The sequence below is a fragment of the Ixodes scapularis genome, unplaced genomic scaffold (assembly GCF_016920785.2).
Source record: "Ixodes scapularis isolate PalLabHiFi unplaced genomic scaffold, ASM1692078v2 PGA_scaffold0__279_contigs__length_252992795, whole genome shotgun sequence".
Classification (NCBI taxonomy): Eukaryota; Metazoa; Arthropoda; class Arachnida; order Ixodida; family Ixodidae; genus Ixodes; species Ixodes scapularis.
Window position 1 is genome coordinate 194,276,876 of NW_024609835.1, and position 20,890 is coordinate 194,297,765.

The following is a 20,890-nucleotide window of genomic DNA, read 5'->3' on the forward strand; positions in this document are numbered from 1 at the left end:
CAGCGCCGCCGCGTACATCCGGGATCTTTCCGTGTTGGCGCTTGATCCCACTACTCTTTTCTAGTATGCGCCGTCTTTTCACCGCTTGGTGGTGGGTATGTCGACGGGTCATTTCCTGTTTCCGTACTTTATAAACTGCATTCGTTTCTTTTCTGATCTAAAATACTGAACAGAAACTACTTTTATAAATAATTTAAACGGTTCGCGCCACTTATGTTTTGTATTTCGACTAAAAAGAACCTTTTAGCGGCTCTGACCTGTAGTAAGCCCAGGACCAAAGACGTCACATTTCGCGCGCTTTCGGTACCGCGGGTCGCCCCCGTCGGTGGAGGAGGTTTCCGCGTCGTCCGGTTAAAATATGATTCACTGTTGAATGCACCTTTGCATTTAATTGCATTATACTGATATTTAGTTACTCTCTCCGTGCACGCTGGCTTGCCCCAACCCCAAGAGACGTGGAAACCGCAAAAAAGGTAGACGCTTAAATATGATTGCAGGGCCCCTTTAAGCATCTAATTTGACTTACCGAAGGCTAGTTCAAATAAAGAAAGCTGTATTTTCTCCCCACTGTTCCTTCAATTGCTTACACGCCGAGGTGGCGGGATAGTTGGCGAGTTCTACTTGTAAGTGGGTTTGTAAGGAAGTCGCGGATTTTACAGCTATTGCGTCGGACCCAATTAGATGAGGTCCGAATGCGTAAACGTCGGTGAGGTAACCTTTGAGTGCACATAAAGAAACCATTCCTGGTAGAAATCCCTGAGCCTTACACTACGATGTATCCCGTTTCGTATGTGCTGATTTCAGATGTTTTATTTGTAACTTATTTTGATGTTGCAACTTGTCATTTATAATTTCCGAACCGGTTCGCGAACCGGTTCAGCGCCCCGAACCGGTTCACGAACCGGTTCGCGGATCGAATTAATCGAACCGGAACTGAACCGAAACAAAATAAATTTGCCTGAACCTGAACCGTAACCGAACCCGTATTTTTTTCGGTTCGACACACTGATACATACATATAGTGGCTCCAAATGCCCAATAAACGTTTAATTTGAATCTGGAAACTACTACATCCAATTATTCCGTAAATCGTGCATTTGAAATAAAAATTTTACTTTTTTTATATAAATCGTGAGATGCTGCTCTCGAAAGGTGCAGCAATGTATTATCTCATAAACGTGTTGATAGACATTTACTACGGAAGCAAGTGTTAAAATTGACAAAACCGTACGGATGTTTTTTTTTTTGTTTTTTTTTAACTGCACCAAATTTAAAAAAAGAAATAATAATAATTAGACTTGCATTTGTACATCTTGGCTTTTTGTTTTAGCTCACCCAACTTGGGTGAGCTAAAACAGTTGTAACGACCAGTTGTAACGAGGTTTTTTGTGCAATTAGACACTAATTAACAAATATATTTTAATTATTTTTTTAATTTGTGACTTTAGAGGGCATTCTACAATGCCAAAAATTGATGGTCTAAATTCCAGGCTGTATGCCCCAACCGCAGGCTGTAATAGACTTGTATGTATTTGCATTGTATGCATTTGGGCGCTATAGTGCCTAATTGCATACAAGTCTATTACAACTGAAACATTTGGCCGGTATACCGGCTTAATTGTTTAGTTTTTCAGGCTTCCTTAACCCTTAACTAATGTAGAAAAACGGGACAATCACATCACTACATCTGCCCCCGTGTAGCGTCTCAGTAACGACGTCACATATGATGTGGGTGTCAGCTTTAAATCTTGGCGTCGGATGTCAGCGCCGACTGTGCTGTGTCTTCTAAGACAGAAGCGGCGGATAACTTTGCGTTTATCGATCCATAACGCTATTTGAACAATTTTCCAAAACAGCTTTTATCGTATAGATAAGAAGTCAAAGGTGGCATCGCGGGATGTGGCGAGAAGGGTTGTGCCCGTTATCGGAAATAAGTAACAGACTAGCGTTACTCGTTAGCTTGGAAAAAAGCTAACGCGTTACAGAGCTCCTTCACCATTTTGCAAATGTAACGAAATACCGGTGTCGTTACTTGCCACGAGTAACGGACGTTACTTTTACGTTTGTTTGTCGTTACTTTGTGTTTCACTGTTAGTATATAACAGCTGTTAGTAAATGACTGTAGAGTCTCAACTACAAACGTCTCCACAAGATTGTCGAACACTTCTGAGAAAAAGAAGCTTGATGCTTAAGGTCGATCTTCCTCTGCTTCAGCAATTGCGTGTCCGGAAAGTGGGTTGTAGTCTCGGTGCTTCATTTGTTTTAGTTAACGAGAAATTTGAAAGCTTCTGCTTATGGAGGGACTGATGGAAGAGAAAAACAATTAGGATTGATGCGAAGCACCGCTGTTAATTTCTAGTTATCAGTGGTGCGGAACAACAAAATATTAATTAAATAAACTGCATCACAAACAGGTAGAGAAAAAAAAACCTCTCTAGATAAGTAGCAACCTAAACAAAGATCCAATCGGCGTGTTTATATATAAGTGCCATGATTGATTTAACCTTCTTCTTAAATATACAATTAAACTAAACTAAGCCATTTTCGAAGGCTTTTCGCTAGTTTACATAAATGAGCATTGTAAGATGTAGCTGCAAAACTGCGACTAACAAAACAATTTCGAAAGAAAGGTGCGTTCTTTTGGCTAATAAAGCTTAACGACGACATTTTAACGGGAAAAAAATTAAGGGACATTGAAGAATAGCTCACCTTAATGCGCTCTTTCGAAATAGAGTTCGACGTCCTGAACGTGCTCAGCAGCTTGAGTTTCGGCATACAGAGCAAACATTTAAACAGCAAGTTGTCTGACTTCGTTTCTCAGTTCAAACATAGCGCTTAGCCAGGGTCATAATAACAAAGTTTCGGTGGCCGTTGCCATCTTACACTAAACGTGAGTGCGAGATTGCAGTAAAAGGGCCTTATATAACAAGCGTTCCCAAACAGGCTTGTTGGTGAGAGGCGGACGTTGCATGACAGAGGCAACCTGTACAGTACACGGACTTTATACAAACAACACGCCTCACAACCACGCCGGTTTGAGTCACTGTCCGGTTAGGCTGCACGAGCAGCGAAAATAGACCACCGATCGCTTATTATAACCAATAATTATAACCAAAGAATATTATTTGTGATTATAAATGAAGCATAGCGCCGTCCATACTTTGGTTATAGTCACATTAATACTCGTAGTATTTTGCGCGTATATATGATTAAAAAAGGTGGCGAGCGTTTATTAGCTCTTTAACCTTTCACGTCTTAAAAATGTTTCTTTTTTTTTTTTTCACGGCGGCAGCAGCAAAGTAAGGGCGAAGCACACGAAAGCCAATACTATTACTGCTGCGAATGTGTCTCTGTAGAAGAATGGCACAGTACCCTTGACATACAACCAGGAATTGCGAGAAGGATAAGGCAGGCGCAGCGTCAAACAATAGATAATTCGGTCTTTGAATGCCAGGGAGTTGGGGGCTAACTACGATAGAAAGAAGGTGCCACCGGTGGTGGTTAAGCAGTCTTTCGTCTAATTTTCGAGGTGCTATGGGAAAAAGGATGCACAGACGATTTAGCGGGAGGCTAACTTCTGAACGGGAGTTGTTATCCTGCGAGAGACCGCACCATTGTACCATAGCGGCAGGGATTCTAAAAGATGGTGACATCTTTCTGGTGGCGGACGCCTTTCAATCTTACGATAACCTTGCTACTTGTTCTGGTTCAAAGCGTAGGAATGTCAACGCTTCCACATTTAGAGTTTATCCTGTCTGTTGTTGACAGAAGGAAAATTAATTTATTTTGACAAGAAGGATTTGACCAGCTAGAGTAGCTAGGTACGATTAGGCAGAATCCTTCGAGCAGCAGCACGCTGTTGCCTTCTGAGCGGATGTCTCTTTGCAGCGAGACAGCTGCTCCTTCAGGGCAAGGCGACGGTGGTCTTCGTAGCTTCGATACAAACACTGCACCCAGGACGCTTAGGAATTCCTCAAAGCGATAATTTCCAGTCTTTTGGGACCGGTCGTGAGAACGTCGAAAGTGTCTTCAGAAGTATAGTTTGAAATGACGCCGTTTATACATAGCTTTGTTGGGGTTACTTTGCCACTTTTTGTAGTGCGCACGAACAAAAATTGTCTTGCTTTCAAAAAATATTGCGGCCATTTAAATCAAAAGTAAGGAGTAACGGGTAACGTAATTTGATAACAGATACCGAAAAATAATAACGTCATTACTCGTTAGTCATTCGGGATTCTAACGAGTACGTTAGTACGTTACTAAACAAATTAACGTTACCAGTAACGTCGTTACTTTTAACGCGTTAGTTTCAACACTGCGTGACAGCGCAGTGATTTACGCTAAGGTTTACACTTTACACCAAAAGCAAAAAAAAAGAAGACAACCACACTGCGATAGTGCCTGCGAGGGAGCACGCATCACTCGTGACGTCATTGCTCTGACGCTACGCGAGGGCGGAGATAGTGATGTCGCTGTCGCTCTTTCTAAATTAGTTCCGGTTTGACGAATCCTGCGGAAATTATATAATTTGGCTGGTAGCACCCAAATGCTTATATGTTTATTACAGCTTGCGGCTTGACATACAGCCTGGAGCTTCAACATCACTTTTGTAACTGCAATATGCCGTCTAACATCATTTATTAAAAAGTTAATTAAAAAAAATATATCTTAATTAGCCGATTATTTGTACAAACAACTGGTTTCCAGTGGTCGCAAACTCGGGATAATCTAATACAAAAATTAAAGGTGTTTTGAAGCAAATCTTATCTTTTCAGAAATTACGTGCGGCTAAAAAACACCGGCTTACGAACCCACCTTCGTACTCTTAATTTCGAAAGAGAGAGAGAGACGCGGTCTTCGTCCCCATGATGCCTGTTAGTCTGTGATTCTTCTTATGCGGTCAAAGCTCGTCATAGCAGCCAAAATGATGGCAATTTCTTCCACCGCTTATGTCTCTTGGTTTTTGGCTCTCGCAGCTACCAGAAAGTTTCAGCTGCCGCCCACGAAGCAGATTGCTCATCACTATTCCCTTCCTGAGAGCTTCCACCCTGGCTCGCCTTCGCTTCCTGTGGTATTCCGGGTGCATATATCTCAGGATGGGCGCCACACTTATCTAGTTTCTGAGGTCCAACGGAACCCTCTGTCTTTTGTCCCACCCTGGGTACGGTCGCCTAGATTTTACAGCGTTGCTCTGCCCGCGGCCATGAGCTTGAATCTTTCCGATTGGCTTTTTTTGTGGGCCTTTACCAATTCCTCCAAGAAGTTGTAGATCGGAAGTTGCACGACACTCTCCGTCGAAGATGTCGAAGAAAGCCCCAATGCCAGCTTGTAACTGTATCTGATGAGCTTGCTTATTTTGTCTCTTTAGAGCACAGCTCTTAGGCGCCCGTTTCCGGCTTGAGCGGCGCCGGCGTCGGCGTCGCTGTAGCCGTCGTCGACGACGTAGCCGTAGCTTTCGCCGTCGCCGTCGCCGTCGGCGTCGGCGTAACCGCGTGGTGCATTATGGGTAAATTTACCCACTAAATTTAGCGGAAATATTTTCCCGCTAAATTTAGTGGATAATTTCCCCCATTAAATTTAGAGGGTTAATTTCCCTGCTAAATTTAACAGAAAAAATTCCTCACTAAATTTAGCGGAAAAAATCTCCCGATATATTTAGCGGGAAAATTTCCCCTAAATGGGAGGCGTGCAGGAGTGGAGGAGGGGCATAGCCTCCTCTTTGTACCTTTCCCTCCTCCTCCTCAAGAGTTGCGCTCTAATTTGGCAATACAAGGGATTGTACACGTCTTTCATTTTGTTTTTATTTCTCGAAGTCCCAGGTACGGAGTTGCATAGGGGATCCTGCTGACCATCAAGGCGCGCACCACTCTCAGCGAGCCCTGCTCCTTGAGTTTATGAATGCTTTAGGCCACCTTCTCACTAGATGTGTGACTTAGGAGACCGTCTTTGCAGTCGCTGCGCTGTGGTTGTTCCCCCTGTATCTCCGTGGACATTTAACCTCAGCATACGGAATGTATTGACCTTCGGGATGCTGCATCCGTTCAGGCTGAGCTCCGGATAAGGCTCCTTAGTCGTGGGCCTTTCCCATGTTCATTTTTTTCAGCACTAGCAGTTCTGACGTCTTCGGGGCAAACGCCAGACCGCATTCGTTCAGGTATGCATCAGACCGGTACACCGCATCCTGCAAGGCCCCCTGCTTGGTTTCTGCTGAGTCGGCCGTGGTCCATACCTACAAACCACGGGCATAGATGGCGTGATTGATTCCTTCAATACACTTCGGCCTTTTTGGTAGGCCCCTCATCGCCAGGTTGAAGAGCATATGTAAAATCACTGACACCTGCGGAGTCCCCTCTGAGCAAGACATTAAACTTTTTAGTCCTTAAGCTCCCCGTTCCAACGTCGCAGTCCGGTCTGCAAGGAAGTCTCGTAGATAAATCTAGGCATTCATTCCGCAACCAGTTTATGTAGGCTTCTCAGCACCGCCGCGAGGGAAACATTGTCAGAGATGTTCTTCACATGCAGGGCTAGGAAGGGGCTCTTGCTTATAAGGCTCAGGTTCTCGATGACTTCCTCCTTCAGATGCAGGCAGATATCTTGCGTCGACAGATGTTTTCTGTAGCCGTACTTGGTACTTAAAAGTGGCCTCTCTCCTCCAGATGGGGCGTCAGACTGTTATGCAAGATGTGCTCGATTAACTTCTCCACGCGGATGTCAGATATATCGGTCTCAGATTCTGGATGGCTATCATCTTCCCAGACTTGGGTACCATCTTCACATCTGCGTGATTTCAGACGAACAGAATCCTCCCAATCTTCCAGTTTTCGTTGGCGTGTTTTAGCAGGCAAACGATCAATTAGCATCAAGGTTTCGGAAAGTATTGTTTGTTCATTCAATCCCTCCCTGTTGCCGTGTTTCTCGTTACGCGGTCCAGAGCCGCCTTTATTTCATCTCTGGTGAAGTGTTGCTCCATATCTGGGTTATCTTCTACCTCGTAATCTGGGTAGGTGGTCATGCCTTGTAGGGGGTACTCTCCGAACATATTTGTCTTTACTGTCGCCAGTATCTCCTCACTCTTGCACGGGAAGTTGTGGGAGAATTTCTGGATCTGCTGTCGCAAAGTTGCCTTGGGCTCCGCCGATCAGCAAGGCTCTGAAGATTGCCCATGTTCTTTTGTTGCTCAAGGTGCTTTTCAGCTGATTGCACACTTGGTTCCAGTTTTGCTTCCCAGTCTTTCGGCGTACTTCTCCGGCTGCCTTGCGATCTGGGCGACCTTGGACTTGAGTTTTGATCATTTTTCTGGCGACACCACCTTCTCAGCAGCCCTTGTCTTGGCTCCAAGGAGTGAAGCATCTGAGGATCCACTTCTGTCTTGCCTGTCATAAGGTGGATAGGAGAAAACAAAGGAGAGGTGGTTTCAAAAATAATTTCTGATTGGCCTCGTCCTAATCTCTGCATTCCCAATGTTGATGCACTCATTTCTATATGCGAAACGTGAACCAAATTTGACGACAACCGAATAAAATAAACATTTGTTTCCACTGTTATTATTTCAACAAGAGTCTCCACTGGAGAAAAGATTTATTTCTGCAATGGATGAATAGCGAGGCGTCTTGCGTCTTTCTCCGTACTACCTAATTTAAATCTGTTTTTATAATGAATGCCACATATGCTTAAGAAGAGCGGGCACCGAATAGTCTTTTTCTTAGTCCTAACAAGTGGCGTGATTATGGTCCTAAGAAATAAATTATCATATACATTGTATAACAGTAATGACACACAAATATTTCTAAACCTTCTCATCGGCATTCTCTTCGTCCTTATTTATATTTAAATTATTTGACTAATTTCAACTACAAATCGTAGCTGCTTAGATGCATGAACAAAACATTTCCTAATTTACAACATACCGGTCACACTCAGGTTTGTCGAGGCTCCAACTGCCCAGGTAGCACGGAGGCCTGGGCCAAAATGTGGATTTTGTCTAGGATTACTGGGCCTTGACCAGCCCTAATGAGCCAAAGTACAGCCAAATCAGACCTTCTTTGGCAAGCGTATGGTTATTTCGGTCCTAGTTTGCCAAAGTAGTGCAAGGGTTAGGCTTCACTTCTAAGTTCGGCTGCCCTTTGGCCTCATTGGGGAGGACAATCACCAAACAAATGCCAGAGTTAAGCTTAACGCTTCTTAGTTCGGCTGTTATCAGGTATTTTGGGGCCGAAATCACCAAACGAGTGTCAAATTTAGCCTCCACTTCCTGATAACTCGGCTCTAAACTTGTAGCCTATTGCCAAAGTCGCCAAGCAAATACCAAAGTGAGCCTTACTACCGGTGAGGTCGACTCCCATCTGTCATCTTCGGGCCCTAATCGCCAAGAACTGGGAAAAATTGGCTTCATATTCTAATAGCTTGGCTGTCATCTCACATATCTGGGCCTAAATTGCCTGACAAGTGCTAGAGTTAGGCTTCCTGCGTATAAGTTCGGTGGTCATCTGGCGTTTTTGGTCCCAAATCACCAATTGCGTGTCAGGGTTTGGCTCCAGTGTATGATAGTCCGGTTAAGAGCGTGCGTCTATGGTCCTCAATGGACAGTTTTCAAATGTTCTGCTATTGTCTGTCCCAAATTGCTTGCTCACAGTATATCAGTAAGTTATCAAAGACAGGAGGCCTTGTGTTTGGTGTGAAGTCGGCTCAGTTTCATTTTAAGACGAGCGCTGCGTCACAGTTTGGCGAGGAGTTGGATCCAATCAGGCGCTTTGTCAGCGAGCAATGGTGTCCGCCATTGTTGCTGGATGGGCTTTTCAAAAGGGTCTATTCTAGAAAATCCAAGAGTTAGGTAGTCAGGGCGGGTCCCGTTGGCGCTTGTTCATTTATTTTTGCATACAGATGAGCGATAAAGTGTTGGTGGAGCGCATATTGTCAGCGCCTTTCTTAAATAAAAAAAAATAAGTCTATTTGTTCCCACAACTATTTTTTTTTAATGTTTTCAGTGTCACTTGATTTTACTAGGCGAAGGGTGGGCGGAACGCATTGCCGCGGCTGGACCAGACAAAGGTGATTTGCAATTGCAGATTACTCCAGATTGTTGCACTCGAGCGCAGGTACACACATGAATATCTGGTCGGAGAATTCCATACGCTCCAGCGGACGCGCTGTGAGCTTTGTTTGACGCTAACGCAACTGTCGCCATCGATAAAGCTCTGGGTGAGACTGATCTGCTCGGGTGTGCTGAACACATTGCATTATAGGCCCTTTTCGAAAGTCAGGTGTCGATTATCGGAAAGTCGGTACTACTACACGATCGTGTTACGTGGAATTCCATAAGATAGCGAAATTCGGAGCGCGGCCCACGCAGGAGCCGACGAGCCAATCAAACATCATTGAAAGCTCAACGTCGCTGCTCTGTCCACCTCTTTTACAGCAAAGCTGTATATCCCTCGTTGGCAGTAATTTTTTGTGTTGGTGTCCTAACGGAACGAAAACAATCAGCGATTCAATCGAAAAGAGCACTCATCACGCATACAACATACATCAGAGCTTCTGTTTCAAAAACTAATCAGCAAGTATTCTAACCCGATAATTGATGATAAGGCGCTCCTTATTTCAATGCGAAGCACGAGACGCACGCCACATATTTTCCCGGTATAGATAACTGTTGCGCAAGCTGCCGCGGCCACGGCAGCTTGCGACGTGGGGAGTGATGTCACAAGCATTTCATTTACAAAAAAAAAAAAAAACCCGCATAGCGACTGCTTTCAATGTTGTTCCAGCACCGCAATGGGTAAGCCATGGCCTACCCATATAGCTGCCACGAGATGGTCATGGCGACGACCTCTTTAGCTCAAAAGTTCTGGCGATTGCCTCATCAGTTCAAAGATATAAAAATACAAAAGCACGCGTCATCTTTGCATTTAACCATATTTTTCGTGAATCCCTTTCGTCTGGTAACATCCCTCATGACTCGAAAATTAGCCGTGTCATTCCCATACATAAGTGCGGAAACATAAATTCACCTTTAACCCTCTGAGGTACACGGGACACATATGTCCGCGGAACTAAAACCGCTGTATCTAAAAAACTACCCCGTGCATAACCGTATAGGTTGCGCATTCGACGCTCTTTAGTTTGCTTTGACGGAACATGAAGTTTGGGTCGGCAACACTGGCACCAAAATCCCGCCAAAACAAGGCGGGATTTTGGAATGAGATACCTATTATTATAAAGTTGGAAAACAACTTTCTGCCCTCCTTAAAAAGATTCTTTCGTGATTATGAAATGCAGTTAAGCTAATTACTTTCTAGAACGTGATTTCTTTTGTTTTTTTGCGCATTGTATGAGTCTATTGTATTCTACCGCTTTTTGAACCTATATTACGATTGGACCTCGGACTAGCCTGAACGGCTACGGGTTCAAACAGTTTTTGTGTATTTTGAAAGCAAGTTTGAAAATAAAGCATTGAATGAGTGAATGAATGAATGAAAGAGTTTTCTGCCTGACAAAGTAAGTGTAATTTATTGCCATTTGTCGTGTGCTATCAATCAAACATTGACATAAATAGGTTCGTTAGGCCGTATAATTACCGAGGAGCCAAAATCAATGGAGGCGTCAGTGTCTATTATATTTTACTTGGAGAAAAACTGCCTTGGGACGCATATGTTCCTATGTACCGTGACAGAACTTCGCTTCTGTTTTGAATGCGTTGGCGGAAACGCCGCTTGTGCCATTTCGCCTTCAAACATGTCACATAAGTAAAATGAATGGTATTGTTCTTTTGCATACTATGCACCTGTGAGCTGCCCTCATTTCTTTCTCTAACTGCCGATTTTTGTCTGGCAGGCAACTGGCTGGAAAACTGCGTAAATTCTTAGTTTCGGAGGAAGAAAACCACCAGATCTTGTTTGCCGATGAGAGCGATGATGAGACCGTGCTAAAACTTGACGGTGAAAATTTTGACTTTTTGGAGGAAGACGTGGATAACGTTGGGGCGGAGATTGACACTGAGCACCCAGACAAACAGGGGCCTTAAAATCCTCTGAGTAAACGCATCAGACGATCGGCGTCTCTCCCGACATCGAAAGCGCCCAGCCCTACTACCGTGACAAAAGCTTGAAAAGCAATAACGTTAAAAAGTCCCACAAAGCAAGGAGATTTAGAAATGACGCCGGGGTCGAGTACGGGCTGGTGCAGTGCGCAAAAGACCAAGATGAAGGCAGCGTCGTCACACCACTTACGAATTTTTGTGGCAGTGATGAACTTCGATACGCTGGTTTCTGAGGTACTCGTAAAAGAAAGCATCCGTTAAACGCAACAAAATGGAATTGTTTTCTCAACAACGAACGAAGAAATGAAAGCGTTTTTGGGAATCAACTTCGTCATGAGTTACCACGTGTTGCCAGCTATGAGGAACAATTGGTCAACGCTACCTGACCTTGGTGTGCCATTCATTGCAGCTGTGATGCCTCTTCATCGCTTTGAGGAGATTCGTAGCGCTCTGCATTTTGCAGACAACGAGTCTCAGCCAGGTAGAGTGGAACCCAACTTTGACAGAGCCTATAAGGTGCGACCTGTTATTGACCATTGCAACGAAACGTTTCAAGCTGCGCTTTCTCCGACGAAGCGGCAGTTCATTGACGAGCACATGGTCAAGTTCAAAGGCCACAACATCATGAACCAATACATAAAAAACAAACCTATTCGCTGGGGCTTCAAGATGTGGTGCCGTTGCGACTCAGAGACTGGATACTTGTTTCAGTGTGACACGTACACTGGGAAGAAGAGCGAAGGCACTGCCATGGGTCTTGGAGAGTCAGTCGTGCTCCAGCTCACTGACGGATTGAATGGACTTGGCTGTGAGTGTTTTTTCGACAATTTATTTTCAATTCACCGGCCTTGCAGGTGGAGCTTTCCGAGCGCGACATCAAGGCATGTGGAACCGTGCGTGCGAACCGAAAGGGCATGGTCAACCAATTTTCCGAGCGACAAGGAAATGAAAAGAGGAGATATTTCGTCTTTTAGTGCGGACGGCATTGCCTGTGTGAAATGGATGGACAACCGCGCCTTTCTTTTGCTCTCTAACTTCATCTCCCCCGTCCAAACTGTTCTTGTACAACGGCGATCCGCTGGGAAGAAAGAAAAAATGGATGTCCATTGTCCCTTTGTTGTAAAGGAATACAACAAAGCTATGGACGGAGTTGACCTGATGGACCAGAAAAAGGTAACCTATGAAGTGGACAGGCGATCGAAGATCAAGTATTATCTCAGAATATTTTTGATCTCCTGGACATTGGAGTCAACAACGCCTACATTTGCTACATGAAGCTGCAAGCAAAAAATGCTAATATTCCTGCTCTGACCTCGCTGGAATTCCGAAAAGCTGTGGCGCGCTCCCTTATCGGCAGTTTTTCTAGTCGCCAACGAGGACTGACAGGAATTGTACAGACGCAGACACGCGTTGCGACGTTGACGCAGCTCATCGCACCAAAACACCAAATGGCCAAGGGTGACTCTCGCAAGCGCTGCGCGAATAGCGCGAAGTCAAAGGTTGAAAACCGCACGTTCAACTATTGCACAGTTTGTGAAGTGCACCTTTGTTTTACGATGGCAAGGAACTGCTTTCAAGAATTCCACAACGCGAAAACGTAGCGGCCACGGCTGGAATGAGGGGGTTCCCTTAAGGTACATAGGGACAGATGTGTCCCAGCACATAACTTTTTATTTATAATACCAACTGTTTTATACACAGTTTTTTTTTTCTTTTTTATTCTTTGGGAGGCCACAATAAACAAGAAATATTGTTAGACTGATTTTCCAATCGCTCATTTTCTTGTGTACCTGAGAGGGTTAAAATACCAAACTATATCACTGACCAGCAGTCCTTCAAAAATATTGAAACATATCAAATGTTCTAATGTTATAAGAGATATCGAATCTAATAAGCTCCCAACCATAAATAAACACGCATGGTTTAGACTTCCGAGGAGCAGCGTGAATATGAGGAGAAGACAAGGGAAAAGAAACGGCAATACGACCAGCGGTGGCATTTGGTGTAGTGGAGGGGGCAATCCTAGCAGGCGATTCCATAGCTTCACTTGCCAACCAGCGTGGAATGGAGCCCGAACTTTTTGTGATTGTGCTTTTGCCCTCTAAGCCAACAAAATACATGAAGTGTGCCACGGCCTTGTGGATATAGTGCGCCATTGTGCAGGTTCACCTCAGCTACCAACAAAGGCCAGTCTTTAGAAGGGGGTATATTAAGCGACGTACTGTAAAAGGGAGCGTTGTGTGTGTCTTGCATTGCGACTGGTCACTGTCAAAGCCTAGCGTTAAAGAAAGGCCGAAGCGGCCATTTATCTTGCTTCGGCCTCCTGAAGCGGTAGCGGACGGTCGCGTGATGGCTTGTTCTTCGGCGAGTGCGATAAAGGTGGCGATTTCACGCGGTATTGAAATCTTGTCTTTATTGATGAGAAAGGTTCGCCTGCCTATGGTCTGGTGAACCTGAGGCAGGAGGGAGGGGGTTGAGAGGGTTGTAGGGAGAGGGGATTATGATGATGATTAGGCTAGATGAATTGATGGACCCCGGATGTCCTGATAAAACGTATCAGTGAATCCAGGATTTGCTTTCTGTGTTGTGCCTGTCCTTTTGGGTGGGTCCAGGCTTCTAAATTCCTTGGTTTCGCCTCACTCGTTAGCGAGGCCCATGCGTCTTGTCTGAATTTCTCTAGACTCTTACAGACCCATAGCATGTGTGTTGTTGTCAGCAACCCTCCTGCGATGCATTTCTTGCACACAGGGTCGATGTCTTCATTTCCTTCTTCCTTTTTTGTAAATGTTGCTTTTCTTGCCGGTGTTAAGGCTGTACCGGTCCTGATTCTTCGTAATCGTACATTCTCCCACCTCGTGTACCCTTGCGGGATTGGGTCTTCTACTGTCAGTAGAAGGCCTTGCAGGTAGAGTTTGCGTTCTTCCTTTGCCAATTCGGCTCTTTCCTCTGGGTCAATGGGAGTTTCCTCGGTTGCTTCTTCCCGAGAGGTTAGGCCAGTTGCAGAGCTGGTGCTGCTAGCTGCCTCCGCGGCGGCCTGGTGTGCCCTCTCGTTGCCCAGGATGTTTCACGCGGTAAAGCCGCTCGCGGAGATGTACAATCGAAATCGAAAATTAACTAGAACGTTAGCCCGCGCATCTTATTTTGTCGGAGGCGCTAGCCTGGTGGCAGCCGTTCGTGCACTGTTGTCATGTGGCTGTAGGCTCATCTTTACGCGCAGGTAAAGCGCGGTAGGTTCTGAGTTCAAACGCTTAAAAAAATAACATGCACCGCTCGTTTCTTTAGTGTGTGTTCTGTCTTTATTCTGCACCCACTGCACAATTTATTTCCCGACCCAAAAATAAATAAACATAAAATGAAACCCTCTTGAATATTGCGTATGTTTGATACATATTGTTAAACGTTATTGGACTCGATACCGACACTAACTCGAATTCTCCCGTGCCCCCACGCTTTGAAACGGCCCGCTTCCACTTGACCAATTGCGACCATCGGCTGCCGCCAGGCTAGCTCCTTTGAAAAAAAATCGCATTCGAGCCTACCAGTTTAGTTTATTGAGACTCTACCTAGTGATTACGCTGTCATCCAGCCAACTCGTCCATCACACGAAGCGACGTTCTTCAGCCTTGTGCAGCACGCCGACACCTGGGCGTGACTGTACTTTGTCGTAGATGTCATATGGGCCTCGAGGACAGGCGGGTATACTGGATGACGTGGAAGGCATAGGCGCGTTCCAAATGAGGAACATTCGGCTGCTTAAATACGCACTGCTGCGGTCAAGCAGAAGCTCCTGAATGCAAGAAACATACAGGTGAAATACCGTATCTGTCTTGTAACCCACCCAATAAGCGGGTGTTCAGAGTCAGGATCCATTGGGTGGCGTTTGATGTGCAATTTGAGGCCATCCGCCAAGCCTTCGAACTGCTCGGCGAAGTGAAAGGAGGCTCTCGTGAGAAGTGACGGCTCGAAGGCCTGAAAACATCGATTCAACGGCCGTTCTCGTGTGGTTGGTTCTTCGGGATAATATGAGAGCAGAATCACTGCATTTTCAACTTCGTTTCCAAACCGGCACCGTACATGTCTTCGTACCATCGCGGGGGCCGCTGTGCCTCCGATGCAAAAGCACAGGACAAATACGACGTGATTAGCAAGGCGCCGAGGTGCGAAAAGTGTCATGCGTTGGAGTACTAGTCCCGGGACTGTGTGCGGTCCCATACACGAGCCGCCGCCAGTCTCGTCCCTGAAGACGATACCATGAACCACGCCATCGACGACGGAGAATCGGAGGAGACGTGGAGGCCGTTGGCGCCAGTGCTTCCACCACGGCACACCCAGCGGCGAGCGCCGAGAGATGCAGGATGCCGGAAAGTCAAGAAGACGAGGCGTTCACAGCGACCCCAGCATCGTGGCAGCGTCGCGGCAGCGAGAATGGACGCGACGAGATGACAGTGCTGGAAGCACCTGCCACGAATGACGAGAGCGCGGTCGAAGATACATACACCGAGCAGCAGACATCTTCGCTCTGTACAACTTCTGTGCATGAACACTGACCTCGCGCCCGACACCCAGAACGTTTTGCGGCTCTGAGCCGATTGCCATAAAGAGCCATTGCTCGTACCAATTCCCCGTATCGCCGTTCCCTTGGACAATATTCAACTTGGTGTCAGAAGTCTAATGACGCCAACGATGAGTAGACTTCAAGTGCTCACAGTACAAACCACACCGAACAGGGACCCACAGAAGGTACGCGACTTTACTCCAGGGAACATTCTGCTGCAACTAAGGGGGCAAGTACACTCTTAGAAAAAAGTGTGTGGATAGTCCTCCCTAGGGGGAGGAACGGTCTTGTAACCCATGTTCCTTTAGAAAGGGAGAAACCTTCGTCCCTAAAGCAGGGGAGCAAATAATTCCTCCGTCGCCTGCATCTCATTATGGCGGCCCTGAATCAAGCTCAATAAGGCTTAACGGGGACGCTACCTCTCTTGTACGGGACGAAAGGAGCAGCAAATAGAAACTAACACAAGCCTTCCGCGAACTGTGTTTATTTCCGAAGCCAAATTCTCCCCGCAGGTACAGAAACTTGCGTTTCGAAAGCAGTTACTCAGTCTTCTCGTCGTCAGCACTGCGATGTTAAACGGAGAACCGATACCCAGTTACTTCGCGCACTTCACGCCTTACCTTTGCTGTTCCTCGAGTCACAATTATTTCGCCAACCGCACATCACGGAGGAATGGCAAACCAATTCGCGATACCAAAAGCCGCTCTCAAAAGAACAAACACGAAGCCGGTGTCTACCGCGTAGCGTGAAAGAAGGTTAAATCGCTTGCCACCAGATGGCAGGGTCAAACAGAGTAATTGAGAGCAGCTAGGCTAGGTGGCGCTAGGTACCGCCGAATTAATCTTTTGGAAAAAAATATTTTGTTTTTTCCTTGCTATCCTTGCGCTTCGGGATCGTTTACTGTATTGAGCATACTACAGGCACCATGGTGAGGATACACTGACGGCATACACACATATCGCACATACAAACGTTAATACAACGGCACACTAACCCGAACACCACACCAGAGCTCTGCGTTTCCGTTTTTTATACTGGTTGTTTAGAACATACAGAACTTTTCGGTGACTCCCTAAGCAATAAAAAATATTCCCAGCATGTTGATTTTTTCCCAGCAATGTATACCTCTGAGAGTATTTTGAATGGCTCAGGGGATGAATCTGTTATTAAAACGTAAACGCTCGATCATGCCGTAATTTTTTTAAAGCAAATATATCAAGGAGCTCCAATGCGGTTCGAAGCCATGAGTTCGTTTCCCCGCGCGGCACGTCTTAGCCCGTATTTCTACTGTAGTGTTTGTTTTTAGTATTTGTGCTGTTCGCGCACGGCTTGAGTTGCAGTCTTGAAGTAATCTCTGTAGAGCGGATATTCACTCAGCTGGAAGTGATGCTTCACAGGCAGAGAAATCGCTCTTAGATAAACTTGAATGCAGTCAAAGCCGCGACTTCCGGCAGGTGTTAAGTGTACGGACTTACGCAGTAGCGAAATCGCGCTCATTCCAGCGCGCCACTTGGAGGGCAGTTTCTCCAGGAACTGTAGTATATTTAAACAGCAAAATAAAGGGTACCCTACTGAAAAATCCTGTACAAATGTATACCGGCCTATACCGGTTCATACCGGAGTCCTGTATTCTCGTATCGGTAACCAGTAGCTCTGTACCGGCGACCTGTAACCACGTACTGGCCAAGCCGATACGCCGTACCGGCTGCCCATACTATGTACAGGCGGCCGGTAAACACGTACTGGCAAAGCCGGTACGCCACACCGGTAACCGGTAACCACGTAACGGCGAAGCCGTACGCCGTACCGGCTGCCCATATCATGTACAGCCGGCGAGTGAACACGTACAGACGAAGTTGGTACGCCACACTGGTGGGCCGTAATAACGTACCGGTGGCCAGTAATCGATGCGCGGCCACCAGCAACCACGTATCAGAGCGACCGGTAACGCCTTACCGGCGCCGGAACTTAAACCGGCGGTCGGTAACCTCAGACCTCGAGGGGAACGCGCGCACCGCGAAACTAAACTGTGATATATTTTTTTAATAAAGAATTTTAATCAGAAAATGAAATATTAGGTCATTTCAATTTAATAGTTTCAGCTATCAAACTCAGCCATTTTATTACATGCATATTTAAAGTCTTAAAATGCGAAAACCAAATCCATGGGAAGCGAGGCCGAGATAAGCGGGAGTTTGCTTCATAGCTTTGAGCTCTGTACCGCGGTAGTTTCGGTTTCGGTTTATTCACATCGGGTTGGATTGGATTTCGTAGCTGCAAGCCAGAGTGCAGAAAAGCAACCAACGACGGACAAACAATGTTTTTTTCAACAAGAAATAAACTTAACATGGTTATTTTTTTATCCTTTTAATTGTTTTAAAACTATTTTGAGTATTAATAGTTCTAATATAAACTAAAACAGAATATTACTTCAATCCAATCCTTAAGTACCTACACCGCTGGCTAGCTGGCCAGTGCTCTGAACCAAAGCCGCCTCGACGTTAGGGCTATCTCGATCGGTGTATAGTGGTGTCGATATGTACTGCGCGTACGTGATTTATGTTGATGGCGCGAAGGCAATGGTCAGCGTGAACTATATCAAGATGTTCGAACCATCGAGCGTTGACTACTTCGACCTCGACGTGCCGAAAAGCGTCTACTGGAAGGCTACTGGAGCGTGCGCCGGGGAGTGGTAAGTTGTTTTCTACGCATCAGGGGCTCGAAGCACAGCGTATACTGCGAACCGTTAATAGGGAGTTTTCGTAGGTCGTTTTCGCTGTTCCGCAACGCCCTCCGCAACTCGCTATATACCTGGAACTCTACAGTCAAGGCTATTGGCGCGCAGGCACAGTAGTAACTTCTTCGCTGCGGAGGGATTAGCGGAGGGGGAAACGCGGTCTACGAAAACTTCCTAATGTTTGCCAGCTCCTAATTTTTGGCAAATTTCACGCATCCAAAAATTAGCGAAATTTAAGCACACGTGGAAAGCGGAAATTTCGTGGGCCCCCGTTCCGGCGTCCCCCCCCCCCCCCCCCCCCCCCCCCAGGTAGCACCGAGTTCTGGGCCAAAATTTGGCTTTTGTCTGGGAGTTTAGGGCATTAAAAAGCCCGAAAGAGCCAAAGTAAAGCCAAACCTGACCTTCTTTGGCAAGAATCTGGGTATTTTGGCCCTAATTCGCCAAACAAATGCCAAATTTAGGCTTCACTGCCTGGTAGTTCGGCTATCATCTGGCATATTTGGGCCTAAATCGCCTAACAAATGCCAGAGTTAGGCTTACTGCCCGGTAGTTCGGCTGATATTTGGCATTTTTGGGCCAAAATCGCCAAACAAATGCCAAAGTTAGGCTTCACTTTTTGATAGTTCGGCTGTCAACTGGCACCTTTGGGCCGAAATTGGCACAGATGTGCCAGAGTTAGGCTTAATTCCTTGTAGTTCGGCCGAGATCTGGCATCTTTGGGCCAAAATCGCCAAAGAAGTGCCAAAGTTAGGCTTCACTTTCCTATAGTTCGGCTCTCATCTGGCACCTTTGGGCCAAAACTGCCAGAGATGTGCCAGAGTTAGGCTTAATTCCTTGTAGTTCGACCGAGATCTGGCATCTTTGGGCCAAAATCGCCAAAGAAGTTCCAAAGTTAGGCTTCACTTTCCCATAGTTCGGCTCTCATGTGGCACCTTTGGGCCAAAACTGCCAGAAATATGCCAGAGTTAGGCTTAATTCCTTGAATTTCGGCTGAGATCTGGCATTTTTGGGCCAAAATCGCCAAACAAGTGCGAAAGTTAGGCTTCATTTTCTAAAAGTTCGGCTCTCATCTGGCATCTTTGGGCCAAAATCGCCACAAAAGTGCCAGAGTTTGGCTTACTTTTTAGTTCGGCTGAAATCTGGCGCTTTTGGGACAAAATTGCCAAACAAGTGCCAAAGTTATGCTTCACTTCCTGATTATTTGACTGCCACCAGGCATCCCTGGCCTTCAATTCCCGAGCCAAATATCTTTACTTCCACCGATCAGTGTGGGTCCCGTTGGTGCTCGCTCATTTATATTCGGGCATGGTTCGGGAATAGACGACCGATGAATGATTAGTAGGGCGCGGATGGTGTGCGATTAATTCAATACAAATTGAGCTTCATTCTGGCCGCAACGTTTTGTTTTATTTTGAGTCTTGTGATTCCTGCACCCCAAAAGTGGAAAAAATCACCGCGGCAATCCTTCAAGCTTGCGGCGGTTGGACCAGACAAGTTAATTTTGCTAGCACAGAATGCGCCGGATTCTAACGCTCGCGAGAAGACAGACGCGCACACAGCACCCCTGCAACAAACGCAGCAGGTCGTGGGCACGGCGGCCTCTCCTCAGTCGCCGTCCGCTGTTTTCGCGGTGCCACTCGCTGGCCTTACGGAAAATAGACAGACAGTTTCCTGTGGCCTCAAATTTTACTAATGTTCATCTTCCCGGGACGGGTACACAGGGCTGGGTGAATGAAAAAATAAAAGACGCAGTACGCTGTCTTGGTCGATCACAACTTGGAGGAACACAACACACGACTTTTTGCAATAGCACTAATCTCGACAAACGCTGTTTCTACTATTACAGAGGAGGCTGTATATTTAGCAGCAATATAGCGACGTCGAGACATGATTTTGCAACTACACTGACGTTGCGAGCGTTCGGTATGCTAACACTAACCACTTTTCTCGGGTGACGAACACGCGTGGAAATTCATTCTTCATACACGCCTTAAAATACGGTACGCACCAAGAATACCTTCAACTTGAGCACATATATGGAGTGCGAAATAAGAAATCCGGGCGCTGTTCGAGGACACAAATAATAAAAAAGAACCACAGGTAAACAAATATAACGGCCCGAGCGTTTCTGCCGTCTTGATGGTGCCGCCACGATATCGCCGCACGAGTAGATGGATCTTCTCTTCTAGGAAGTGCTGGTTTATCATCGCGACACACGACGAGAATTCACAACAATAGATCGCTCTCTACACGGAACGATGAGCTTCCACCACGCTACAGTTGATCGACGCCAACAACGTCGACATCAATTCAACAGCACGTATTTCAGCAGAGAGCAGGCGTATGGTGGCTAGCAGGAGCAAGAACCACAACCGGCATCCAACGCGCGCGGACGATGTTAAATCGGCCGAGCGGACCGAGCGCGCTCATCCCTATTGTAGTAGACTGCTTGACGCACAAAAGTAGAAATATTGACGCTTGTACACGGTGCTCGAGGGCGAGTATTTTAGGATGTGCTGCTATCATTATATCGGGCGTTTGGAAATCGAATCGTTATTTGTCA